Below are 23,827 nucleotides of genomic sequence, written 5' to 3'. Positions count from 1 at the left end.
CAAGGCTGCTTTAGATTAAGTTCTCTGGATTGCTACCATCTGGTTTGCATTGAAAAAGAATAATGTTTTAAGGTACACTTATTGCAACACATTAAGAACCTTGAGAGCTTGCATATTACTTTAAAAATTAAAACTCATGTCCTGAGGGTCCTCAACATCTTCCAAGGGACAATGATTTCATCATAGCACTGTAAATGAAAACCAAGCCTAAGAAATGGGATTCTTGTTTCATCCTGGATACGAAGTCACTGTTACTTATACTGTCCTGCTCACAGCTTTTTACATGCATATCTCCTGGGTCACAAAGTGTAAGCTTCAGTCACAACACTCACTGATAAATTTCTGCTGGACAACTACACTGAGAAGTTTACAAAAGCAAAGGATTTCTTTCCAGTCATGGATGGACCTGCTGAATGTTCATAGGCTGTACTTGAGGTTAATTGGATTTAAAATACATTTAAAATAGATACAGCTTTTTATTTATACACCATATGTGAAATCCACAGAATCACAGGACTGATCATCTTCAAGGTCCTTTCCAACCAGACCAATTCTATGTATCTAAGACCACTTCCCTGCAGACCCCCTGTTCCCTGGCTCTAAATGTCAGTGTCACAACAGTGCTACCACCACTCGAGGCTGCAGTATCAGCAGCATAGTTAGCTGGCACAAGTGAGTGGTTCCTCTGTTCAACATTTGTCTCCAGTTTTGGCAAACCTAGTACAAGAAAGATATCTGCATAGTGAACCAAGTCCTGCAGACAGTCACCAGGATGCTTAATGGACCAGAAGCATCACCTACAAGTTGAACCATAGAATGGTTTGGGCTGGAAGGCATCCTTAAACATCATCTAGCCCCAACCCCCTGTCATTGGCAGGGACACTTCCCAGTAGCCCAGGTTGCTTAGGGCCCTGTCCAACCTGGCATTGAACACCTCCAGGGAGGAGGCATCCACAGCCTTCATGGGCAACCTGTGCCAGTGTCTCACCAGCCTCCCTGGAAAGAAGAGTCTAAAATCTCCCCTCTTTCAGCTTCAATCCATTTCCCCTCATCCTATCATTCCACGCATAGTAAAAAGTCTCTCCCCAGCTTTCCTGTAGCTCTCGTCAGGTACTGGAAGGCTGCTCTAACCCCTCACCAGAGCCTTCTCTTCTCCAGGCTGAACAGCCCCAGCTCTCTTAGCCTCTCCCCAAAGGGGAGGTTCTTCATGGCCTCCTCTGGACCTGCTCCAGCACTTCACTGTCCTTCTTATGCTGGGGTCTCCAGAACTAAGCCAGTACTGCAGGTGTAGATTTACAAGAGCTGATCAGAGGGGCAGAATCACCTCCCTCACCCTGCTGGTCACACTGCTTTTGATGCAGCCCAGGATAGTGTTGGTCTTTTGGGCTTCAAGTGAATGCTGCCAGCTCATGTTGGGAAGCTAAGGTATCTGGGTTTGTTTAGCCTGGAGAAAAGATGGCTAGGTGAGAATCCAGCTGCAGCTTTGAGGTGCCTAACTGGGCTTACAGAAAGGATGAAGCCAGATTTCTCTGACCACTGGAGTGAAATGAAAAGAGACAAGTCAGATTCCAACAAAAGGAACTCTCTGTAGACAGAGAAAAAAAAAAACAAAAAACCCACACCTCTATGAAGATCCTTAGGGATGGGAACAGGTTGCCCAGAAAGTGTAGGAATCCATTCCTGTATCGGGCCGGGCTGCCCACTGAAAGCTGTACTTCTATGAGCAAGGGTCTGGATTTGATGACATCCAGAAGTCCTTCCCAACCAAACTCTAAGCCCACGTGCACAGGTTGCTATTCCAATTGCTGCAATACTTCTCATGTCTAGCTTGTCTGCATCTACACACTAAATCTGTCATCTGGATCCTCATTATCTTGCATCCTGATTAATTGACTACTGATGCTCTCATGCCATCTGTTATACATACCCCTCTCTCCACTGAGTATAGACAACATCCAGTGGCTGCATTCCCTGACCACACTTCTGACATCACTGCCTTTCTGTGTCTCACCATAGCACAGCAGATTTGCTTGCCCATTTGTCAAATCCTGCCACCAGGACCTGCTTGCCTGTGCTGGCAGATCTGCTTGGCAAATCACAGTCTGTGACCGGGTCCTTCCTCCCAGCCTCCTCACATTCTCCCCAAACATCTCAGTTACTGTGCATTTTGAAGAAGCTGCCAGATCACAGAATCACACAATATCAGGGGCTGGAAGGGACCTCAAAAGATTCCCCCCTGCCACAGCAGGATCACCTAGACCAGATCACACAGAAATGCATCCAGGCAGGTCTAGAATATCTCCAAAGAGAGAGAGACTCCACAACCCCACTGGGCAGCCTGTTCCAGTGTTCTGTCACCTTCACAGGGGAAAAAACCCTCCTCATGTTTAAATGAAACTTCCTGTGCTTCAACTTCCACCCATTGTCCCTTGTCCCATCATTGGGCATCACCCAGCAGAGACTGGCTCCATCCTTCTGGTACTCACCCTTTACATATTGATAACCACTGATGAGATCACCTCTCAATCTCCTCTTCTCCAAGCAGCTCCCTCAGTCTGTCCTCACAAGAGAGATGTTCCATAGATACTATGGACATGCTCTTTTCTAAGGGTAAATGTCTGGCCTTCTCAGAGTCCTGTAGTGTAAGGTACACACACTTAGCTTGTGCCTGCCTAGTGCAAGGCCTGTGCTTTTCCCAAATTAGGGAAAAGTGAGCCTGTGGCTTTGCCTAATATGGTATGGTTTGGCTAACTGCCATCCTGATTGGCTATTCCATGTCCAAAGGGCAATTAATCTCAGCCCACATTGATAAATGGAGATACACAGGTGAACAACCTGCTTTTGCTTCACTGCTTTGCTTCCCTGCTCTTTGCCTGCTCTGTCTGCTGTGTTGCACACTGCCTTACTGCTTACCTGGTAAACTCCACTGCTGTGAGTTACCAGGAGCAGACCCTGGATGTCTGCACGCAATCGGCCTGTGTGGCCAGTGTGACATCATGTGAGACTGCACTACATCCTGCCTCTGCACCTGAAGGTCCTGATCAGAATTCCTGGACATATACACAGATCGTCCAGAAGAAGCCAGGAGACAAGGTCAGTTGTGTCCAGTGAGAGGACAAGGAGCAACAGCTACAAGCTGGAATGCAGGAGGTTTCACCTCAACATTAGGAGAAAATTCTTTATGGTGAGGTTGCTGAAGCCCTGGGACAGGCTGCTCAGAGAGGTTGTAGAGTCTCCTTCTCTGGAGACTTCCAAAACTTGATTGGATGCATTCCTGTGCAACCTGCTCTAGGTGATCCTGCTCTAGCAGGAGGGTTGGACTTGATGATCTCTGGAGGTCCCTTCCAACCCCTAACATTCTGTGATTCTGTGATCAGTTACAAGCCATAAACACATGAGCTCTATTTCACTGGGGAAGATCTATGTTTTGATTTTATCTCATGCTCTTTTCACTTTTTTTGGAGCGTGTTTAGACCGTGATTTGAAAGAACTTTATCAATCAAGCTGGATATGAAGCTACAAGTTATTGGATACTTGTCTTCAGCTATCTGTCTACAAAATTGTTAGAGAAAGCAGAAGCCTTTGTTAGGCAACAGCTCTGGATATTTCATGTCTTCAGAATAAAAATTCCAAGCAGCATCTCCTCTTACATTGCCTCTATCCCTTTCGGACTGACAATCAGCTGGCTAAAACCTGGCATTTGGTTTATCTTATCCTGAATAAAAAGAGAATTAAATTCAGGATTGATAACATCCAGAAAAAAAAAAAATCCTCATTTTCAAGGTGGTCTGGCAAAGAATAGCTCCAGTAAGGGAAGATAAGTAATAGAATTGATCAATTAGCTTTGTACTGGAATCTGCAGAATTGAAAGTTAGAAGCATTTGTAGCTGGACCTCATACAACATGGTCAACAGAACTCAAATCTGCTGATAGGAACGGAGATTCTCATTTCAAAGGAAGTAAGCACAGGTCACTTCCTATATCTTTGGTCATTTTTGGATTGACTTTTTTTTTTTACTGGAAAGTTCAAAACAAGGTAGAGGAGGAGAAATATGAATACAGACTCTGTCAGGAAAAAATGAGTGTAGTGTTCATCAACGTTACAGAAAGCCTTGCCCACCAGACAACTCCAAGGTGCTAGACCATAATTAACTGCTCAGCTCCCTGTGAGAATAACCATTGGCAAAATCTTAAATAATACTGTCTCTATCAGCCAACACATTTGCATGCTGAACTCACCCAAATACCCCTAGATACATCCAGATAATCAGTGCTCAGCACAGGATATTCAGTACAGACTGGACTTGACAGGTATGACCAGCTTCATAAAAGCACTCTGACATAAAGTTTAACTCACGTTTGTACATCTAAGGAAAGATTCTTTTCTGGGTTTGGCTCACTTGCTATAACACTCTATCTAATTTTTGTTCGTTTAATTTATTGCTGTGTTCTCCCCTTCCTTAGCAGAGAATTTAAAAAATCCATTGATGTCCAGCTCATCTTCTTGCTGTATGTTGCTTCTGGAACAGTAAACCAAATGTGGTCACAGCCTTCTATGTTTTTCATCCTTCTGGTACCTGAAGTGGGCTACAAGAAAGCTGGGAAGGGACTTCTGACAAGGGCTTGTAGTTACAGGACAAGAGGCAAAGGCTTTAAGCTTGAAGAGAGGAGATTTAGACTGGACATTAGGAAGAAATTCTTTTCAGTCAGGATGGTGAGACACTGGAACAGGTTGTCCAGGGAGGCTGTGGATGTCTCCTCCCTGGATGTGTTTAAGGCCAGGTTGGATTAGGCCTTGAGCAATCTGGTGTAGTGAAAGGTGTCCCTGCTCTTGGCAGGAGGATTGGAACAAGATGACATTTAAGGTCCCTTCCTACCCAACCCATTTTATGCATCTGTGAATCCAAAAGATGTGAGTGGCTGTACAGGATGCTAGCCTGTGGCAATCGGATCCACCGTGCCACTGAATTTAGACTTAAGATCTGCCAAGTATTTCACACTGCTTCCAGGGTTCACACAGTTGGCACCCCCCTGGCATTCCCTTGCAGCTGGGCATCCGATACATACATTGAGCACTTACATATATCTTTTGATTTGGTGCATGAGGTCATGGAGCAGGAATGAAGCTGTTGCAAGTCAACATCATCCTAAGGAAGCCTCCCACTCACAGAGGTCCTGCTAGGGGATATACTTTCTGGGAGCAGCTCTACCTTAGTCATCACTCAATGCTTCTTCTGTTCCCTGGCTTAGGGCAGCATTCTCACAGGTACTGAAATAAATGGACCCTGAAGCAATGCTACCTGACACCATGCAAGGCACAGCACTTGCTGTTTATGATAAAGCAGACAGTGCAATAAATTCCTCTGCATTATATTTAGTAATGGCATCATTTGTGTCATTCAGGAAAGTGATCTTGCTAGTTTTGTAAAACCCCACGGCTTGGAATAAATCATTTCCACAGTGAAGTATTTGACTGATGAGGCACTAACTGTCCTACAGCGAGAAAATTATTCAGGCTGGGAAGATGACAGGTTCAGAGCACAAAAAACAATAAGCCATAGAGAAGCTGGAAAGAACAACATGTACAAAAGACCAAAGGGCAATTGTCACTATCCCTGAGTAATGACCATAACAACAGGTGCTAAAACATACAATACAGCTGTATAGTCCTAGCCAATTTCTGAGCTGGCAGAAAGCTCAATGGCCAAGTGAAACCCTTTATAAGCAAGAGAGTCTCATTAGCACAATGAAAGGGACAAATAAAAATGGCTAGGTTTTGTTTGTGACACCCATTACAGTCGCCTGCCATGTGAAAGAGCTTCCTGTTTTCTGTCTCACTTCAATCTCTCTATGCCATAGCAAGTATGTTCCAGTTGGCAACTATAAGAAGCAGAATCTTTAGTTCACCTTGTCTGTGGCCTTGGAATGGTTGTAATTTCTTTGCTTGTCTTGCTTTCTAACAACATCCCTGTCTTATAAGTGCAATATATAATTACTCCAATTTTTCCTCCATGAAGATGTTTATCCCTTCTCATCTAGCTTGCCTGTCATATCTTGTTATAGTTTAGAGAAATCTGAAATATGCTGTGCTGATAAACCTGTCAGAATAATAACAGAAATACAGCTGTTTAATCATTATGATAGGGCTTTCAGATTATTCTGAGAAAGACAGGACTGAATATTATGAATAGCACTCTAAATGTCATTTGTATGACTGTATAAACCCACACCAGTGGTTTCCATTTTCTGATAGCTTTGAAATCTTCTCGGCTATTAATTGTTAATAAGCAGGATTCACTATGACTTACTTTGCATGGATTGACTGCTTATGACAGTTGAGTAAGCAAAAGGGCATCAGCACGGAGTACTCCTGAAAATGAAAAAAGAAGTTTCAGTTATCTATAGGCCTGCCGAGTACGAAATATTTCTTGTTCCAGCCTGTGTTGCCCTTCAGCACCTGTGTTACTCTGAGCCTTTGTTACAGGATGTATTTGGCAACACTTTACAGAAGAAAAGAGAGAACGTCTATTGTAATACTAAGCAGCAGCTGAGCTAGCTAGAGATAAGAAGTGGTATCACATTTTCATTTGGGGAAAGGTTTCATCCACATCCTTTATGTCCAGTCCAGGACACCCGAAGGGAGACTTTTCTTTTCCTGTATATCTGCTACCAACTTCAATGCTGAATATGAGAGTTCTGAGGACAGAAAACATAAACCCCAGAGACGGCTTTTTTTGTTTGAAAGGCACATTAGCTTTAATCCTAAGCATATGTCCCTGCCTCCTGCACAAATCCAGGAAAAGCCAGCAGAATAAGCAATCCCACCTTTGATTTATTTCTCTGACCACTCATGCCTCAGCTTTGCCATCAAGAGATCCCTTTCAGCCCCTTCACCCCCACCCCTGCTCCCCTCACGCCTCTTTTCTTTCTGCCGTTTCTCATTGCAGCTCTTCTTGCTGCCACTGCCTCCTGAGTCACACACAAAGAGATTTAGGCAGCAGCACTGAGTGGCAGAGGCCTTTGAAAATCATAGAACTCATTGTTTCTAAATTGTTTTTGTCGTGTTGGTAGCTTGCAGCAGCAAACCAAACAGAATCGTTAAATGGTTCAGTGGCCTAAGATCAAAGACGGGCAGCTATGAGCAAGATCCTCTATTATCCCTTCACTGTCAAAGGTAATTGCTGCTAATTGAACAAGTTTGTTTAATTCTAATATAGCTCAAGAGACCATATCCTGAGCTTCTGGAAATAGATCTGCTTCTGCTGAAGTCAGCTCTGCTAATCTATAGCAACTGAGGAACTGTCACAAGGAGAGAACGCTTAACCCTTTGCTTGACTGCGTGGGCTGCCTGAGCAGCAACCAAAACACAGCTCTCAAAACTGGGGCTGGCCGAGGAGAAGAATGACCACGGTTGTCTTTGCTAAAACCACACTTTGATACCAGCAGGCCAGAAGACATGCAATACAATCTGCTGAAGCTAAAAATTAAAATATGCTGGCAGGTCTGCAAGCAGGCACCAGCCATCATCTTCTAAATGCTTTTAAAATCTGATTTCCCCCTGCAAGAAAGCAAGCTTGTCTCCTCCCTGCTCAAGCTGAACATGCAGCCACGCACAGCAAGCAAGAAACAGCAGGTTTAGTGTATGGATTTCAATGCTTAGAAAGGAAATCATCACAAATCCAGCACATCTTCAAACCAGGTGTCTTGATGACAAGAGCTCGGAACAAAGTGTGGGTTTATCTGCCACATCTTCATTCCTGGCACAGTGAATGGAAAAAAAAACCCAAACAGCACAACCAACCCAAGCAATCACTGAAATGACTTCCTGTAAGAGCAAATTAGATAGAGCTGTAAGATACAGGTCTGTTAGACACATCACACCAGCTTGATTACCAACAGCACAATTATCTACAAGCAAAGCTTTCTGGGGTAGCAGCTCACGTTAAAGATGGAAGAGTGCCATTTAGGGAGAGATTAAGAGTAATTGTCATCATAAATACAAATATTATTTCTTTCAGAACTGGTGCTGTCTCTTTCACTCAGCTAAGTCAGAAGAGCCTACAAATAACTCTTGCAAACCCCCAGCTTAACGTTTTTCTCTGGTACTTCACACACTCCTGTTTTACTAGGGCTTGCAGCAGGTCACACCCACAGTGGAGCACTGGTGCGACGCCCAACTGCTGTGCAGCTCTTCAGGAACATCCTAATATGCAAAAGCCTCCTTAACATCAAGGCTGATGCAAATACAGCCTGTAGAGAGGTAAACTGGTGCAACTCCACAGCTGCATCATAAGCAGAAGAGCACACAGCTCATGGGTGCTAAGGATAGCCAAATGCCACTTAGTCCCCTTGCTGACTCTGATGCACTCACGGTGCTTATTTACTGTTATTACTTTTGCTTACTTCCTATCATCTGTCTTACTGCTTGAGCTATTCTAAGTGTCCAAGCACTTCCCTTAGCTCATCATCCTGCAGTTACACTGATAGAAGTGAAAATCTATAAGCCACTGCAGAAGCTGAGACACTATAAAGAGAGCTGAACACCAGCAAGTAGTTCTACTCTGGCTGTGATGGTATCTTTTACTTCAGGGTAACAGCAGTGGAAAAAGAACACGTAAAAATATCTTTTTTTGGTAGAGGGTTGTGCATTTGCTGTTGGCCCCCTTGATTGGTCAACGAAGGCACGAGCTGCAGAGTGCAGCAATATATTCAGCTGCTGTGTTTGTCTTTTTAGTTCATCTGAAATGACCTGCAAAACCTTGCAGCTGGGGATGCTACACCGCCATACTGTGCTGTGTGCCACAATGCATTTTTTTTACTCTTAATAGATGAAGTTTAGCAAAAGAAATTACTTCAAGATCACCAAGGCACAGAGATGTGCAGTTAGTAACTTTTCAGGTCCTCCTCTATGTCACAGTGACATAGAGACACCACCAGGCTCCAATGAACAAAAGTATTAGCACAGGATCAACCCCTTCAGCTTGAACCAGGGTCACAGGAGTGCTTCTGAGCTTCCTGGTCTGAGTGTGCTGTTACATGTGTCTCGTGTCACACAGCCTAAACCCCACATTGCATCCTTATTCTAAGCCTTGCCTGTCCAGGTCCCTCTGCAGAGCCTTATATGTCTGACTTAAAACCAGTTCCCTAATAAGAGGCTGTTTACATATACTCACAAATGAACATCAGAAAGTGCAGCAGAGAGGGCAAACCCAGCTAAATTAAGGAATGTGATAATATTTGAAAGCAGTGTATAGGCTGATATTTTAAGCAATTTTAAAATGCCCTTTCTCATCTCTGAACCAATTTTCTAGCTGTAAAAGGCATTTTTAGTTTATAAAAACCCCCCACAGATGTCACAGCAATAAATGGACTTTCACACAAACTAGCATCTTTCACAGGAGAATTTATTTGTATAACCTGTGCCCCTAACTTCAAGCTTTAAAAATGTTTGTTTCTTTCCTGGTTTCCAAGACTAAAACAAGCAACCAAACAAAAAACAACCAAACCTAAGCAAGTCCCCAACCCCCCAAATTCTACATATTGAGGTTTTCTCTCTCAGATGCAGATTTGTCTGATGTTTTTAACAGTCACACGGAAAGCAAAAGGAAAATGAAAGTGTAATTCTGTACTCTCTTTTCTGCCTTGACAGTTGTGTGCATTACAGAGTAGATTAATGAAGAGGAACTGCAGGAAAGTTAAAAAATTGCTCAATTTCCCCTCTGAACCAAACAGAAACCTAGTGAGGAAAAAAAATGGACCAAACCCTCACATTCTGAGAATTCTAAATCTATAGCTAACGTAGCAAATCTTTTGACCAAGTGGATTTTTCATTCTGAATGCTACAGTATTAAATCAACTTTCAAATGTTCAATAAACTGTCTCCTAGATTTTGTGACTCTAGCCTTCAAATCCAGGTCCTTTTCTGCCTGGCAGCTTTCCAGCCACTCTGCCCCAAGCCTGGAACATTCACAGAATCACAGAACGTTAGGGGTTGGAAGAGACCTGCAGAGATCATCAAGTCCAAGTCCCCTGCCAGAGCAGGATCACCTAGGGTAGGCTGCACAGAAACATATCTAGGAAGGTTTTGAAAGTCTCCAGAGAAGGAGACTCCACAGCCTCTCTGGGCAGCCTGCTTCAGGACTTCCAGTATCTGAAGGGGGCTGCAAGAAAGCTGGGGAGGAACTTTTTAGGGCGTCAGGTAGTGATAGGACTGGAGGGAATGGAGCAAAACTAGAAGTGGGGAGATTCAGACTGGATGTTAGGAAGAAGTTCTTCACCACGAGGGTGGTGAGACACCAGAACAGGTTGCTTAGCGAGGTGGTGGAAGCCTCATTCCTGAAGTTTAACACCAGACTGGATGTGGCTCTGAGCAACCTTATCTAGTGTGAGGTGCCCCTGCCCATGGCAGGGAGGTTGGAACTGGATGATCCTTGGGGTCCCTTCCAACCCTGACAATTCTATGATACATTGATAATATTTTAATGTGTGAAGTAACACAGCAAACTGAAATGCCAAGATGATGTGTTGTAAATTTGACACTCCCTAAGCCAGCTGCTTCTTGTCAGAAAAGGAAAGTTCCTTTTAAGTGTGTTCTGAGCCTGATATAAAACAAGTTATATGACAAGGCTGTTTGTACTGTATGCCAGCAGGTATTTCTTAAAGCATAAATAATGACTGATTTTTTTTTTTTAATGGAAAAAAGAATTATTTCAGACAAGCAATCCAACAAATAATAATTCCACTTCTGATGTTTCAGGAAATGAGAAATGGCTCCCACAGTGGTGCTTTCACTAACACTAGAAAGATAATTTCAAACACCTCAACATGCAAATTTCCAACACTTAAATTCAACAAATACTTTGATTTAGTGTCAGCTTGGGCATTTAACTCCCTTTTGAAATTAAACATTTAAAAGGTTGCTCCACAGTATTCATTCATACATGATTTTTATCCAGACCTGTTTTTGTTTTTTCAGAAACCTAAATTTAATCAAATTGATAAGATATTTGGCCCTGTTGCTCTGTAGGAAAGCATTAAAGTCTTAGAGCAGCTCTGTCAAAAGCGAAGTTCATTAAATTGTGTGGTTAATAAAATCCTTATGTGTTTTATTAGGTATTTAGTCTCTAGAAAGATCTTTAATTACATAATCTCCCTTTCAAGGAGAATCACAGAAATGTTGTGGCTAGAATAGGCCTCTGAGATCATCAAGTCCAGCCTGTGACCTAACACCATCACATCGACCAGACCTTGCCACTAAGTGCCACATCCAGTCCTTCCTTAAATGCCTCCAGGGATGGCAACTCCACCACCTCCCTGGGCAGTCCATTCCAGTGTCTAATTCCCCTTTCCATCAGAAAGTGCTTCCTAATATCCAACTTAAACCTCCCCTGGCACAGCTTCAGGCCATTGCTTCCCATCTTGGTGCAAGTTGCCTGGAAGCAGAGCCTGACCCCCACCTGACTACAGCTTCGCTTCAGGCAGTTGTAGAGTGTGATAAGGTTCCCCCTGAGTCACCTCTTCTCCAGGCTGCATGCCCCAAATTCCCTCAGCCTCTCCTCACCAGCCTTACCCTCCAGTCCCTTCCCCAGTCTCATTGCTTTCCTCTGGTCCCACTCCAGCATAATACAGAATCACAGAACTTTGGAGGTTGGAAGGCACCTCCAGAGATCATGAAGTCCAACCTCCCTGCCAAAGCAGGATCACCCAGGGTGTGCTCAGGAATGCATCCAGGCAGGTTTTGAAAGTCTCCAGAGAAGGAGAATCCACAACCTCTCTGGGCAGCCTGCTCCAGGGCTCTGCCACCCTCACTATAAAGACGTTTCTCCTCATGTTGAGGTGAAACCTGCTATGTTCCACTTCTTTAGCCATTGCTCCTTGTCTTATTGCTGCTGACCAGTGAAAAGAGTTATTGTTCAGATTTGTGTCTTTTTAGTATTGGAACAAACAATTTTTCAATAAAATCTTTATCACTATTTCTCAGTTGTGAATTCTCACAGCATTTTGTAACTGTTCTCATTACCTCTCTTCCTTTGTTTCCTCTTTATTCTGCTGTTGATAACACCCTCAGAATGTTTTCACAAAACTAAACAAAATTCTTCATACACTTGTGCCAAACCAGAACAAAAATACTGCAATTATATGGCTGTCACACAGTGCAAACATGGATAAAAATAAAGATGGAAAGGATAATCTCCTCATAATTTCCCCCCCCCTCCAGAATCATAAGACCACTTTTATTCAGACTCTGGAATAGGTAGGTGCTCAAAACGTGCTCCTGATCCTTAGCTCCCTGGGACACAATTGAACAGAAAAGAACACTGGACATAGAACACAGCAGAAACACAATCAAATCTTACTTGCATTGTAGTCAGAATGCCACAAAGACATACCTGAAGGTGCTGCTGAGTCCTGAAGGTTAGATGTGAATGTGGCACAAATAACAAAGCTGGGGAAGGAAGAGTAGAAGCCTTTCTCCTGATGTCTTATGAGGAGCAGCTGAGGGAACTGGGATCATTTAGTATGGAGAAGAGGAGGCTGAGGGGTAATGTCCTTGCTCTCTACAACTCCTTGAAAGGAGACTGAAGTTAGGAGGGTGCTGGTCTTTTTTTTCCAAGCATCAGGTGACAGAATGAGAGGAAATGGCCTAAAACTGTACCAGGTTGGATATTTGGAACAATTTCTTTGCTGCAAGAGTGGTCAGCAATTGGAACAGGCTGCTCAGGGAGGTGGTGGAGTTCTCTGCCTTCATTATTATTGTTCACCACTCGTGTGTCTTTCACTCCCCTGCCACTGCAATGCTACTAACCTCCATGGGCTGTAAGTGGATATTGGCTCTATTATTAATGTCCATGAGCTCCACCACTAACCCTCATAGACTGCAAGCGGACAGCCTGCCTTACTGTGGTCTTCACCAGAGGCTGCAGGGGAATCTCTGCCAATGCACCTCTATCCCCTCCTTCTTCTCTGCCTTCAGTGTCCACGATTGCTTCTCTCACAGCACCATCCTCTCAGCTTTTCCTGATTCTTTTTCCCCCCCCACTTCTTAAACATCACAGAGGTGCTTCCACCGTTGCTCACTGACTCATCCTTGCCCAGCAGCAGGTCCAGCTTGGGGCTGGGGAAGCTTTTAGCAGCTTCTCACACAAGCCACCCCTGTAGCTCCCCCACTACCAACCCTTCAGCAAAGAAAGTCAACACACACCTTCACACACGTGGCTTGTTTGTAGCTAAAGATGACTCACCAACTCCTCTGCTGTGGTGGTAGCCACATTTATCATCACATAAACCATCAAGGCCAGGACCTCTTTATGCTATGATCTCAACAGATTGATATGGCTTATAAAAATAGAACTAAATTTATACTTGCAGTACAACTTTACAAGAAATATGTGGAGAAAGCAATGAGATTTGTGCTAAAAGAGAATCACAGGGGAGAGCTGATAGCAGCTGTAATTTCTTTACCTATTATTACCTGACTTTGAGGCCCTAAAATGATTCTATTTTCTTGTTTCCTGTTGCTTCTGCAGTTACTGATAGCAATGAAGCTGCATTTCAAGCTAGCAAATGTTATTTGATTTCAGAATTTGGCTGAGGGTTCCTCCCAAAATAGCCCTGGCTGGCAATAGAGAATACTACAGTGAATTCCTGTCCTGAGAATAGCACAATTATCCCTAGAGCGTAGCTTTCTCCATCATCAACCCACAGCTGAGAATCATAGAATCATTAAGGGTGGAAAAGACCTTGAAGATCATCAAGTCCATGTGCAATTCCTGGGGGACATCTATACAGTGAAAAGAATCAGAGACTGTTAGGGGTTGGATCCAGAGATCATCAAGTCCAACCTTCCCTGCCAAAGCAGGATCACCTAGGGCAGGCTGCACATGAACACATCCAGATGGGTTTTCATAGAATCACAGAATGGTTTAGGTTGGAAAAGACCTCAAATATCACCCAGCTCCAACCCCCTGCCACAGTTGGGAGGGCACCTCTCACTAGAACAGGTCTCTCAAGGTCCCAACCAAGCTGGCCTTGAACACCTTCAGGGAGGGAGCATCCATAACCCCCCTGCGCAACCTGTTCCAGTGTCTTGCTTCTCTCACTGTAAAGAAGCCTTTTCTAACATCTAGTTTGAATCTCCCCTCTTCCATTTTAAACCCATTATTCCTTGTTCTGTCATTACAAGACCTTGTAAATAGTCCCTCCCCAGCCCTCCTGTAGGCCCCCTTCAGATACTGGAAGGCTACTATAAGGTCTCCTCAAAGCCTTCTCTTCTCCAGGCTGAAGAGCTCAACTCTTGTGGCCTGTCCTCATAGCGGAGCTGCTGCAGCCCTTTTATCATCTTCGTGGCCCTCTTCTGGACTGGCTCCAACAGTTGCACATCCTTCGTGTGCTGGGGGCTGCAGAACTGCACACAGGACTGCAGGTGGGGTCTGAGGAGAGCAGAGCCAAGGGGCAGAATCCCCTCCCTTGCCCTGCTGCCCACACTGCTCTTGCTGCAGCCCAGCACAGGGTTGCTGTCTGGGCTGCACTCACACTGCAGGCTCATGTTTTGCTTTTCATCACTCCAGACCCCCAGGTCCTTTTCCTCAGGGCTGCTCTCAGCCATTCCCTGCCCAGCCTGGAGTTGTGCTTGGGATTGTGCCCACCGAGGTCCAGGACTTTACACCTCGCCTTGTTGAATGTCATGAGGTTGGCCTGGGCCCACCTCTCCAGCCTGTCCAGGTCCCTCTAGCTCAGGGGTCCGCAAACTTTTGAAACGGGGCCGGTTCACTGTCCCTCAGGCACTGCCGGGGGCCGGACTAGAGTTTGGTTCCCGCCCAGTGCCGGCCGGCGCTTGGCGGCTGCGGGGCAGGCGGGCGGGTTCAGTGTGTGTGTGGGAGGGTCTGTAAATACCAGCGGGCCGGGCTGAGGACCCTGGGGGGCCGGATCCGGCCTGCAGGCCGCAGTTTAAGGACCCCTGCTCTGGATGGGTCCCTGCCCTCTAGCAAATCGACTGTGCCACAAATCGACTGCACACGGAGCTTACTGTCAACTTGCTGAGGGGGCGCTCGGTTCCTCTGTCCGTAGCACTGACAAAGATGTTAAACAGCGCTGGTCCCAGCACTGACCCCTGAGGGAGCCACTTGGCACTGCTCTCCGGGTGGGCACTGTGCCTTGCTCAGCACTCTCTGCGTGTGACTATCCAGCCAATTCCTTATCCAGCAGTGCTCCACCCGTCAAGTCCGTGTTTTCCCGGTTTGGTGACCAGGATGTCATGTAAGACAGAGTCAAATGCCCTACTCAGGTCCAGGCAGAAGAGGTGAGTTGTTCTTCCCTTGTGCACTGTTGCTGTGATGTCGCCATAATGAGCCACTAGATTTGTCAGGCATGACTTGCCCTTGGTGCAGCCATGCTGGTTACCACCAACCACCTCTGCTTTGTTTTCCATTTGCCTTAGCAGAGCCGCCAGGAGGATCTGCTCCAGGATCTTGCCAGGCACAGAAGTGAGACTGACTGGTCTGTAGGCCCGGGGGTCAGCCTGTTTTCCTTTCTTGAAGATGGGCATTATGTTTGCCCTTTTCCAGTCAGCAGGAACTTCACCATTCTGCCCATGGCCTTTCAAATATGATGGACAATGGTTTAGCCTTCTTTTGCCAGTTCCCTCAGGACCCGTGGGTGGATCTCATCAGGCCCCATGGACTTGAGGCCTTGAGCAACCTGTTCTAGTGGGAGGTGTCCCTACCTATGGCAGGGGGCTGGAACTGGAACCTAAACCATTCTATGATTCTATGACTTATGCATGTTCAGAATCCTTAGGTGCTCATGAACATGATCTTCAATTATAGTGGTCAGATCTTCCTTCTCCCAGTCCTTGCTTTTGCCCTCTGGGACTTGGACATTGTGGTTGGAGCCCTTGCTGTTGAAGACTGAGTAAAAGAAGTCATTGAGCACCTCAGCCTTATCAAAATCCTGTCACTGTTTCTCCATTTTCCTTCTGGAAGGATCTCACTAATATACCTGAAGAAAGTCTTCTTGTCCCACTTAATGTCCCTAGCCAGATTTAATTCCAGCTGTGCTTTAGCTTTCCTAACCTGGGCTCTGGTTGCACAAACAGTTTCTTTGTGTTTGTCTCAGGTTATCTGTTCTTGCTTCCACTCTCTGTAGGCTTTTTTCTCGCGCCTAAGCGTGCCTGGGAGCTCTCTATTCATCCCTGCAGGCCTCCTCATGTTCTTAACCTGCCTTCCTCTTTTCTGAGATGCATTGCTTCTGGGCCTGGAGGAGGTGATCCTTGAACACTGACCAGCTTTCCTGAGCCCCCTCCCTTCCAGAGTTCTTTCCCATGGCACCTTGCCAAGGAGGTCCTTGAAGAGAGTTTTGAGAGCCCCTGAAGAGAGTTTTGAGAGTCTCCAGAGAAGGAGGCTCCACAACCTCTCTGGGCAGCCTGCTCCAGGGTTCCATCACCCTCACTATAAAGAAGTGTGCCCTCATGTTGAAGCAGAATCTCCTATGTTCTAGCTTGTACCCATTGTTCCTGTCACTGGCACCTCTGAAAAGAGCCTAGCACCTTCACCATAACATCCAGTCCTCAGACATTTGTAGTCATTTATAGGGTCACCGCTCAGCCTTCTTTTCTCTGGACTAAACAGCCCCAGGTCTCCCAGTCTTTCTTTCTAGGAGAGATGTTCCAGTCCCTTCATCATCCTTGTAGCTCTCCACTGGAGTCCCCAGTTCAAGAGAGATCTGCTGGAGAGTCCGAAATTGGACATGTCAACACCTGCTAACAGTCTGTTGGCCAGTTTCTTGCTCTCTTCATGTTAAAGGTCCAGCTTCCCTTAAGTTCAATAGGTGTGCTCAGAGGGTGAGGGGTTTGTTTTGGGCATGGCTCTTCCACCTAGGAGGTGCGGTCTCCAGGGTCTCTGATGGTCTTTCAAACTTGAATTTCGTTTGAACTTTTAAATTCTTTTTCCTCCTGTGATCACAAGTTAGATCATCAACTAGTTTGCCAGCTCGTGAGCTGTATTAATTGGTTTTCTCTGGTTTATGAAAGACACTTTGTTAGTTAAGGAAAGACACATGTAGGGGCTCCAGTGGCAAGGACGCAAAGGCTCTGTGTTAGTCGCAGGCAATGAAGATGTTATTAAGTTGCTGAGAGGGCACAAGTTGCACGAGTTAATCGAATCTGTAAGCATTTTCTAACACTGCCAGCACTCTGAGGCTGGGGGAAATTGTCACAGGTTGGATTAATGCTTGTGTCACAGTGAAAGCACTCCCTGAGGCCTGCAAGCATTCATGTTAAAGGGACATGCTGGAAACTGCTGTCTAGGGATAGGGAAGGGAAGAGGAAAAGAAAGGGCAGGAACGGAGTAGATGAAGGGCAGGTGCTCCCTGCAGGCCGCCGCTGCCCTGCCCGCCGCCAGTGCCTCCTTCCCGGCCGCCGGGCAGCGCATGCGCCGCGGCCGTCTCCTGGCAACTGCCGAAACAAGGCTGCGGCCGCCGCGGCGTGGTGGCCTCCGGCTCCTGCCTTGTGCTCGGCCGCGGCGGGTGAGTGGGCTCGGCTCCCGGCTCGGAAGGCGGTCAGAGGCAGACCTAAGGCGGGCCAGGGGAAGGGGCAATGTTTCAAAGCATGCGGAGGGCAGCAGCGGTGCTGGGGCGGGCGGAGGAGGTGAGCTCCGACGCTGTCAGTTCGCAGCGAGCTTGTGCGGCTGGCCGGGCACCGGATAGAGCCCCAGCGCTGCCAGCGCCGCGGAGGGTGGCGGTGCCGGGCCCGAGGTGGCCGTTAGAGTCCGTTGCCTGCGGGTCCGCTGCTGCGGTGGGTGCATCACCTCCTGATGGGTTTTGTTCCTCAGCTCTGTTGGTGCCTTACTGCCTGATGAGTGTGGTTCTTTAACCCCTGGTGGTACCTCGCCTCCTGACAAGTTTGATTCCTTAGCTCTGTGTCAGCAAACTGTGGTCCATGCATCTGTGGACTGTCGAAAGTTGTCTATTGACATTTTCCCCAACCATAAACAAGCCCCCTAAAGTACAGCATCTGCACCTTGTAGAAAAGCAGTGACAATTGCAAGATGTATAATAAAATTGTAAGGTTTAGTATCAGCTGAAGGGTATCAGAATCGCAGAATTAACCATGTTGGAAAAGACCTTCAAGAGTTCAACCTATTGCCCAACACTATCTAATCAAATAAACCATGGCACTAAGCACCACATCCATTCTTTATTTTTAAACACTTCCAGGGATGGTGACTCCACCACCTCCCTGGCAGCCCATTCCAAAGGCCAATCTTTCTATGAATAACTTTTTCCTATCAGCCTAAAACTCCTCTGGTACTGCTTGAGATTGTGTCCTCTTGTTTGGTCACTGCTTGCCTGGGAGAAGAGACCAACCCTCACCTGGCTATATAAATAAAATTTAACACCAGGAAGACCAAATCCTGCACTTTGGCGCTCCTGACACTATTTCCTACTGGAACTTGGGAGCTTAGGAATTGGTGTCTGCAAAGGTAGGGAAGCATGTGGCTGGACCAGTTCAGCAGGAGGTAACTGTGAACAGTATTTGTAGGTGTTGAACTGGGAAGCGAGAAACTGCAGGGACTTGCCCTAAGGAAACTCCTAAGGTAGAGAAAAACATTTTATTTTAAAAATATCATAATACAAAGAGAGAAAGAACAGTGTGCAACAGATAGGATGTGTAGAATTTGGGTGTGACAGATGAAAGGTAAGAGATTGTATGGATAACAGATGAGAAAGGGGGAAAATTTAAATTCTGCACACAGGAGTCTTATTCTAAAGAACAAAAGAACACTAACAAGTGATTAGGCCAACAGGGAGGAAATCTCACCTAGTTTATTGATGTTTCAAAGGTTTGGGGGCATCTGCACACCAGAATTTCCAGAGGAAGTGTGGATTTGCTGGCAGAAGAGCATCATCTGCAGAACAACTCTTTTGTGATATATTGTTAACCTGAAGTTATCATCTCTGTAAGGTAGTCTGATATTAACTTATGCAGGATAAAGCATTTAGTTTCTGTTGTTCATTGACTTTGCAAGCTTGCTTTCTCCCCTTTGTTGATGATAGCAACATTTCTATTTATTATTTGCTTTCTTTCATGTAATGTTATGCTAACGTGATGCATGTTAAATGTACTGTACCTCCTAGTTCTGTTTGTTAACCTGCTACCTCTATTTGTGCCCTAAATTAACAAATAGTTTGGGGTTTTTTTTGCTTGCTTGCTTGGTTTTAATTATTAATATATTAATGCCTGGCAAATGAGCAGAATTGGAGGATTGTTTTGGTTGGAAAAAAAAGCTTCACGATCCAGTCCAACCACTCTCTAACTCTACCAAAGCTAGTGGTAAAACATGTCTCACAGCACTGCATCTTTGCTTCTTTGAAGCACCTCCAGGTTTGGGGATTTAACCACCTCCCTGGGCAGCCTGTGCCAGTGGTTGAGAACCCTTTCAGAGAAGAAGTTTCTGATCTCCAACCTAAACCTCCCCTGGAGCAACAACTTGAGGCTATTTCCTCTCATTCTGTCAGATGATACTAGGGAGAATAGACCAACATCCACCTGACTCCAGCCTCCTTTCAGGGGACTGTAGAGAGCTAGAAGGTCTCCCTTCAGCCTCCTTTTCTCCAGACTAAACAAGTCCAGTTCCCTCAGCTGATGCTCACCAGACCTATTCTCTAGACCCTTGATCATCTTCGGTGCCTTTCTCTGCACCCACTCCAGCACCTCAATTTCTTTCTTGGAGTGAGGGCCCCAGAACTGCAGCCAATGCTCAAGGTGTGGCCTCAGTGCTAAATACAAGGGGGCAATCACTTCCCTAGTCCTGCTGGCCACACTATTCCTGTTCCAGGCCAGGATTCTTTTGTCCTTCTTGGCCACCTGAGCATGCTCATCTTCAGTCATATAACGAATGTGGGCTAAAACTCGAAGAAGGTCTCTGTCTGTCTGATTGGTCAGCTTGTGGAACACCTCTTTAATGAGAGAAATGGCTTTTAGGATACAATATGATAAATATCTGGTGGGATTAGTGTGATGTGGTGGCTGTGATGGAGAAGGGGAATGAATCTGATCATTCAGAATGTCCCTTTCACTGATTTTACTGAGAACCTGGCAGAAAGAGGCAATAATGTTATGACATGTAAACTGAGTCAGACGGCTAAAAACTTCAGAGTGTCTTTAAAATGTCTTGTTTCTCAGACAGACCATCTTTGACTTATGTGGGGAAGTCCTGTTATTATTGCTCAGACAGTGGTTGCATAACTACTCCCTCTCATTTGTTTTAGATTTAGTCAGTTTTTCTTTAGTTTCTTTCTCCTGGGATGAGGGATTTCACTGTGTGCCTCAGTGAGATGTTTAAAAAATGACCCATGTAATTTCTCAGCTTCTCCTTCATTCAGGTTGGCACAACTTGGATTCTCCAAGGATTTAGCCTATGTCTGATGTTATTTAATATGTTCATTATCATTTGGAAATGAGTAACAAGATTTTCTGGTGAGATAAAATAGTTTACGTTCAGGCTAAAGGAGACTGCTGGAAAATTCTGAGTTAGGGGAACTGGTAGCATCAGGGCAGATAAAATTCATTGTTGATGAAAGCAGTGTGATTTATGCTGCCAGGAATATTTGGAACAATATACTCTTCAATAGTGAACCTGAATTAGTTGTGATCAACTGAGAAAATTACCTGTTTACCATCTGTGAATAGCTTAGGGAGAAATCTTCACTAGAGGAAATCAGGTAAAAATTAATACCCACAAAGCTAGAATGTCAATGGAATAAATCAGTAGTGTTCTAGAATTGATTATGATGTTTCGGGTTAGGTTCATCATACCTGAGAAAGATTTAACAGTCACAGAGGGACTCTGAGACAAGAAACACATACATCTGGAAAAGCTATATGGAAAAAGCAATTAAGGCAGCTTAGAAAGGTGATAAATCAGAATGTACAGGGAATTACAAAAGAAAGTAGAAAAGTCAGACCATCTCTGATGGAATCACAGATTCACGGGGTGGTAGTGGTTGGAAGGGGTCTCTGAAGATCATCGAGTTCAACCCCAGTGCCAGTGCAGGATCATCTAGGTGCTGTCTGAGTGTCTCCAGGGACAGAGACTCCATCACCAGTCAGGACAGCCTGCTCCAGTGCTCTGCTGTCCTCAAAGTAAAGAATTTCTTTCTCATGTTTAGAAGGAACTTCCCGTGTTCAAGTTGATGACCGTTACCTCTTGTCCCGTCACTAAGGAGCACTGAGAAGGGTCTGGCTCCATCTTCCTGACACCCACCCCTTAGATATTTGTAAGCTTTAATAAGATAAGATCTACCTTCAGCCTCCTCCAAGCTAACCAACTGCAGCTCTCTCAGTCTTTTCTCATATGAGACATGTTCCAGTCCCTTCAATGTATTAGTGTCCTTGTGCTGGACTCTCTCCAGTAGTTCTTTGTCAAGCTGGGGAGTCCAGGCCTGGACACAGTACTCCAAGTAAGACCTCAGCAGTACAGAGCAGAAGGGTGGGAGAACCTCTCTGGTCCTGCAGGCCACACCCAAGGCATCCCAGGAAAGTAGAAAAGGGAAGATGAGAGCATCTTTAACAGAAGTTGCAGCACAAGAGCAAGGAGATTTTGTGTTGAATTGAATAACACTTTAAAGCTATTTACATACTTTTAAAATCTAAGTAGTTCCTTGAACAGTTCACTTGATGACTGGATGCATGCCACAGCATGTCAGACTAAGAACAAAGAGTAAAAGGATTAAGTGTTTATGTGGACAGGAAAACCAGCTGCTATTGTTAGGAAGAACATAAAAACTTCAGGAGATCTGAACTTTCATACTTTAGGGAAATAAAACCCCTGTAACAGATGGTAGGAATCTGACTTTTGGGATTGGTTTCACGCATTTATCAGAAACGTTTTGCTCTTAGTGCTCTGGAGGTAGAATGCTAATCTACTGTGCAGGACTGTTCTCAGTCACTGAAGAAGGTTTTTGTGTGCTGAGGCCTCTCATAGTTCATCTGTGATTTAGGAAGAGTGCTCTTGTGTTCTTTAATTCTTTTTATTAACGTTCATACATCATCTTATACACTGCCCAAACTGCAAAACACATTCTACCTCTACCACTGAGGATCTGAAACACTCCTGCCTTAGTACGCCTCACCCTAGCTGTACCAAGATGTTCAGCTTCAGAACACAGCCCAGGAATTAATTAATGAATTAATGACATTTAATTACTAGCAAAGTAATTATGCTTACTTACTACTGAATAGAGTTTGGGGTTTTAAAAATTACTTTTTCAGGTAACATAGGCCCAGCATTTAATCACATCTAAGAAAGCTAAATCCTCCTGCATACTTTTTTCTGACTTCTAAATATTTAGAAGAGGAAACTGAGGATCAGAGGTATGAATGCTATGAACTTGCTGAGGAAAAGACAACAGGCAGCCATCACGGAGAGAAAGGCATTTGGATAAGAAGCTCTTTTCTGGGTCAGTAGCCTTTCAATACCTGTAAACCACCCATTGATTGTCTGTGGTAATTAACAGTCAATGCTAAAGACACATTTTTAATTATCAGTAAGCCAAAGAATTCCTCGTGCATCATTGCTTCGAGTCAGGGAATGCCTGCTGAATACAGAGATCGTTCTGGGAGCAAAGCTAATGCCACCATTGGATGGCAGGATGCATAGAAGTCCAGAATGGTAACTGCATCTGAGAGACAAACTGAAGAGCTATGAGGATGCTGAATAGATTGGAACATATGTCTGATGAGGAAAGGCTGAGAGATCTGGGGCTGTTTAGCCTGGAGAAGACTAATAGGAGATTCTATTAATGCTTACAAATTCCTGAAGGATGGGTGTTAAGAAGGGGCCAGGCTCTTTTTGGTGGGGTCCTGTGATAGGAGAAGGAACAATGGATATAAACTGGAACACAGGAAGTTCCAGCTCAACATGAGGAAAAAATGTCTTTACTGTGAGGGTGCTGGATCCCTGGAGCAGGCTGCCCAAGAAATTGTGGAGTCATCATCTCTGGATACTTTCAAGACCTGCCTGGATGTGTTCCTATGTGACCTGCCCTAAGTGATCCTGCTTTGTCAGGGCAGTTGGACACTATGATCTCCAGAGGTCCCTTCCAACCCCTACCATGCTGTAACACATGGTGTTTATCATTAAGTTGAAAATGAGGTGTTGGGGAAGAAGTGAAGATAATTCTGTGAAGGGCATACTCCACAATAAAATAATTGGTGTGTTCTCCTTGCTCGTTGCTGCAGATCATGCTGCTTTTTGAAATATCACCAAGGAACCAAAAATATTTCTGGAGATGTAGTAAAATGTCTAAGTTTCTTGAAAAAATCCTCAGAAGTTGGGTGTGTTTATACAGCATAAAGAAATGTTTACAATCAAAGGATTTAGTAATTCACAGTCTTGGATTATGTATAATTATTTGAATCTGTGACCATTAATTGTACAATATTATAAATACTTTCACACGAATTAACTTTTTATATTGTTTGGTTTCAACTTGATTAAACTCATTGGAATTAAAATTGCCTTTCTGATGACTTCAGCTTAATTTATATCTGAAAGGAATTGAGCTGGAGTGAATAACTCTAAAATAAAGGACCCATATCTCCCTACTAGGATTTAACACTGTTTAAATAACTCATATTTCCTGAACATCATTGTGAATCTAATTCTTGTATGTGTGAGGGATGCTTACTTTCTGCAGTGGCTGTGTAAACCAGAGGGTGATATCTCCATTACTGTTGGTAATTTGTCCTTCTGCTTTCTCTTGTGTGAGTAGCCTGTAGCCAAAGCTGCACCTAAATGTGTCTGTATGTGTGTTCATATGTGTGTGGGTA

General features: G+C 44.8%; 1 protein-coding gene and 1 long non-coding RNA gene across 4 annotated transcripts in view; one reads left to right on the top strand and one right to left on the bottom strand.

Annotated features, from left to right (window-relative positions):
• LOC135185815 (uncharacterized) overlaps positions 1 to 13,073 on the bottom strand; it is a 40,506-nt gene extending 27,433 nt beyond the window's left edge. The window contains exons 1-2 of the long non-coding RNA XR_010306630.1: positions 12,390 to 13,073; positions 6,309 to 6,370 (exon numbers count right to left, since the gene is read on the bottom strand). This is a non-coding gene — a long non-coding RNA (uncharacterized LOC135185815). The remainder of the gene's footprint in view (positions 1 to 6,308; positions 6,371 to 12,389) is intronic.
• A 5,772-nt stretch (positions 13,074 to 18,845) lies between these two features.
• ARMC3 (armadillo repeat containing 3) overlaps positions 18,846 to 23,827 on the top strand; it is a 69,875-nt gene continuing 64,893 nt past the window's right edge. For all 3 annotated transcript variants that reach the window (XM_064162945.1, XM_064162944.1, XM_064162946.1), the window contains exon 1: positions 18,846 to 18,958. The gene's annotated coding sequence lies outside the window, so the exon portion shown is untranslated. The remainder of the gene's footprint in view (positions 18,959 to 23,827) is intronic.

Source organism: Pogoniulus pusillus, chromosome 23 (genome assembly GCF_015220805.1).
Source record: "Pogoniulus pusillus isolate bPogPus1 chromosome 23, bPogPus1.pri, whole genome shotgun sequence".
NCBI classification, from domain to species: Eukaryota; Metazoa; Chordata; class Aves; order Piciformes; family Lybiidae; genus Pogoniulus; species Pogoniulus pusillus.
This window is presented reverse-complemented; position numbering and strand designations above follow the sequence as displayed.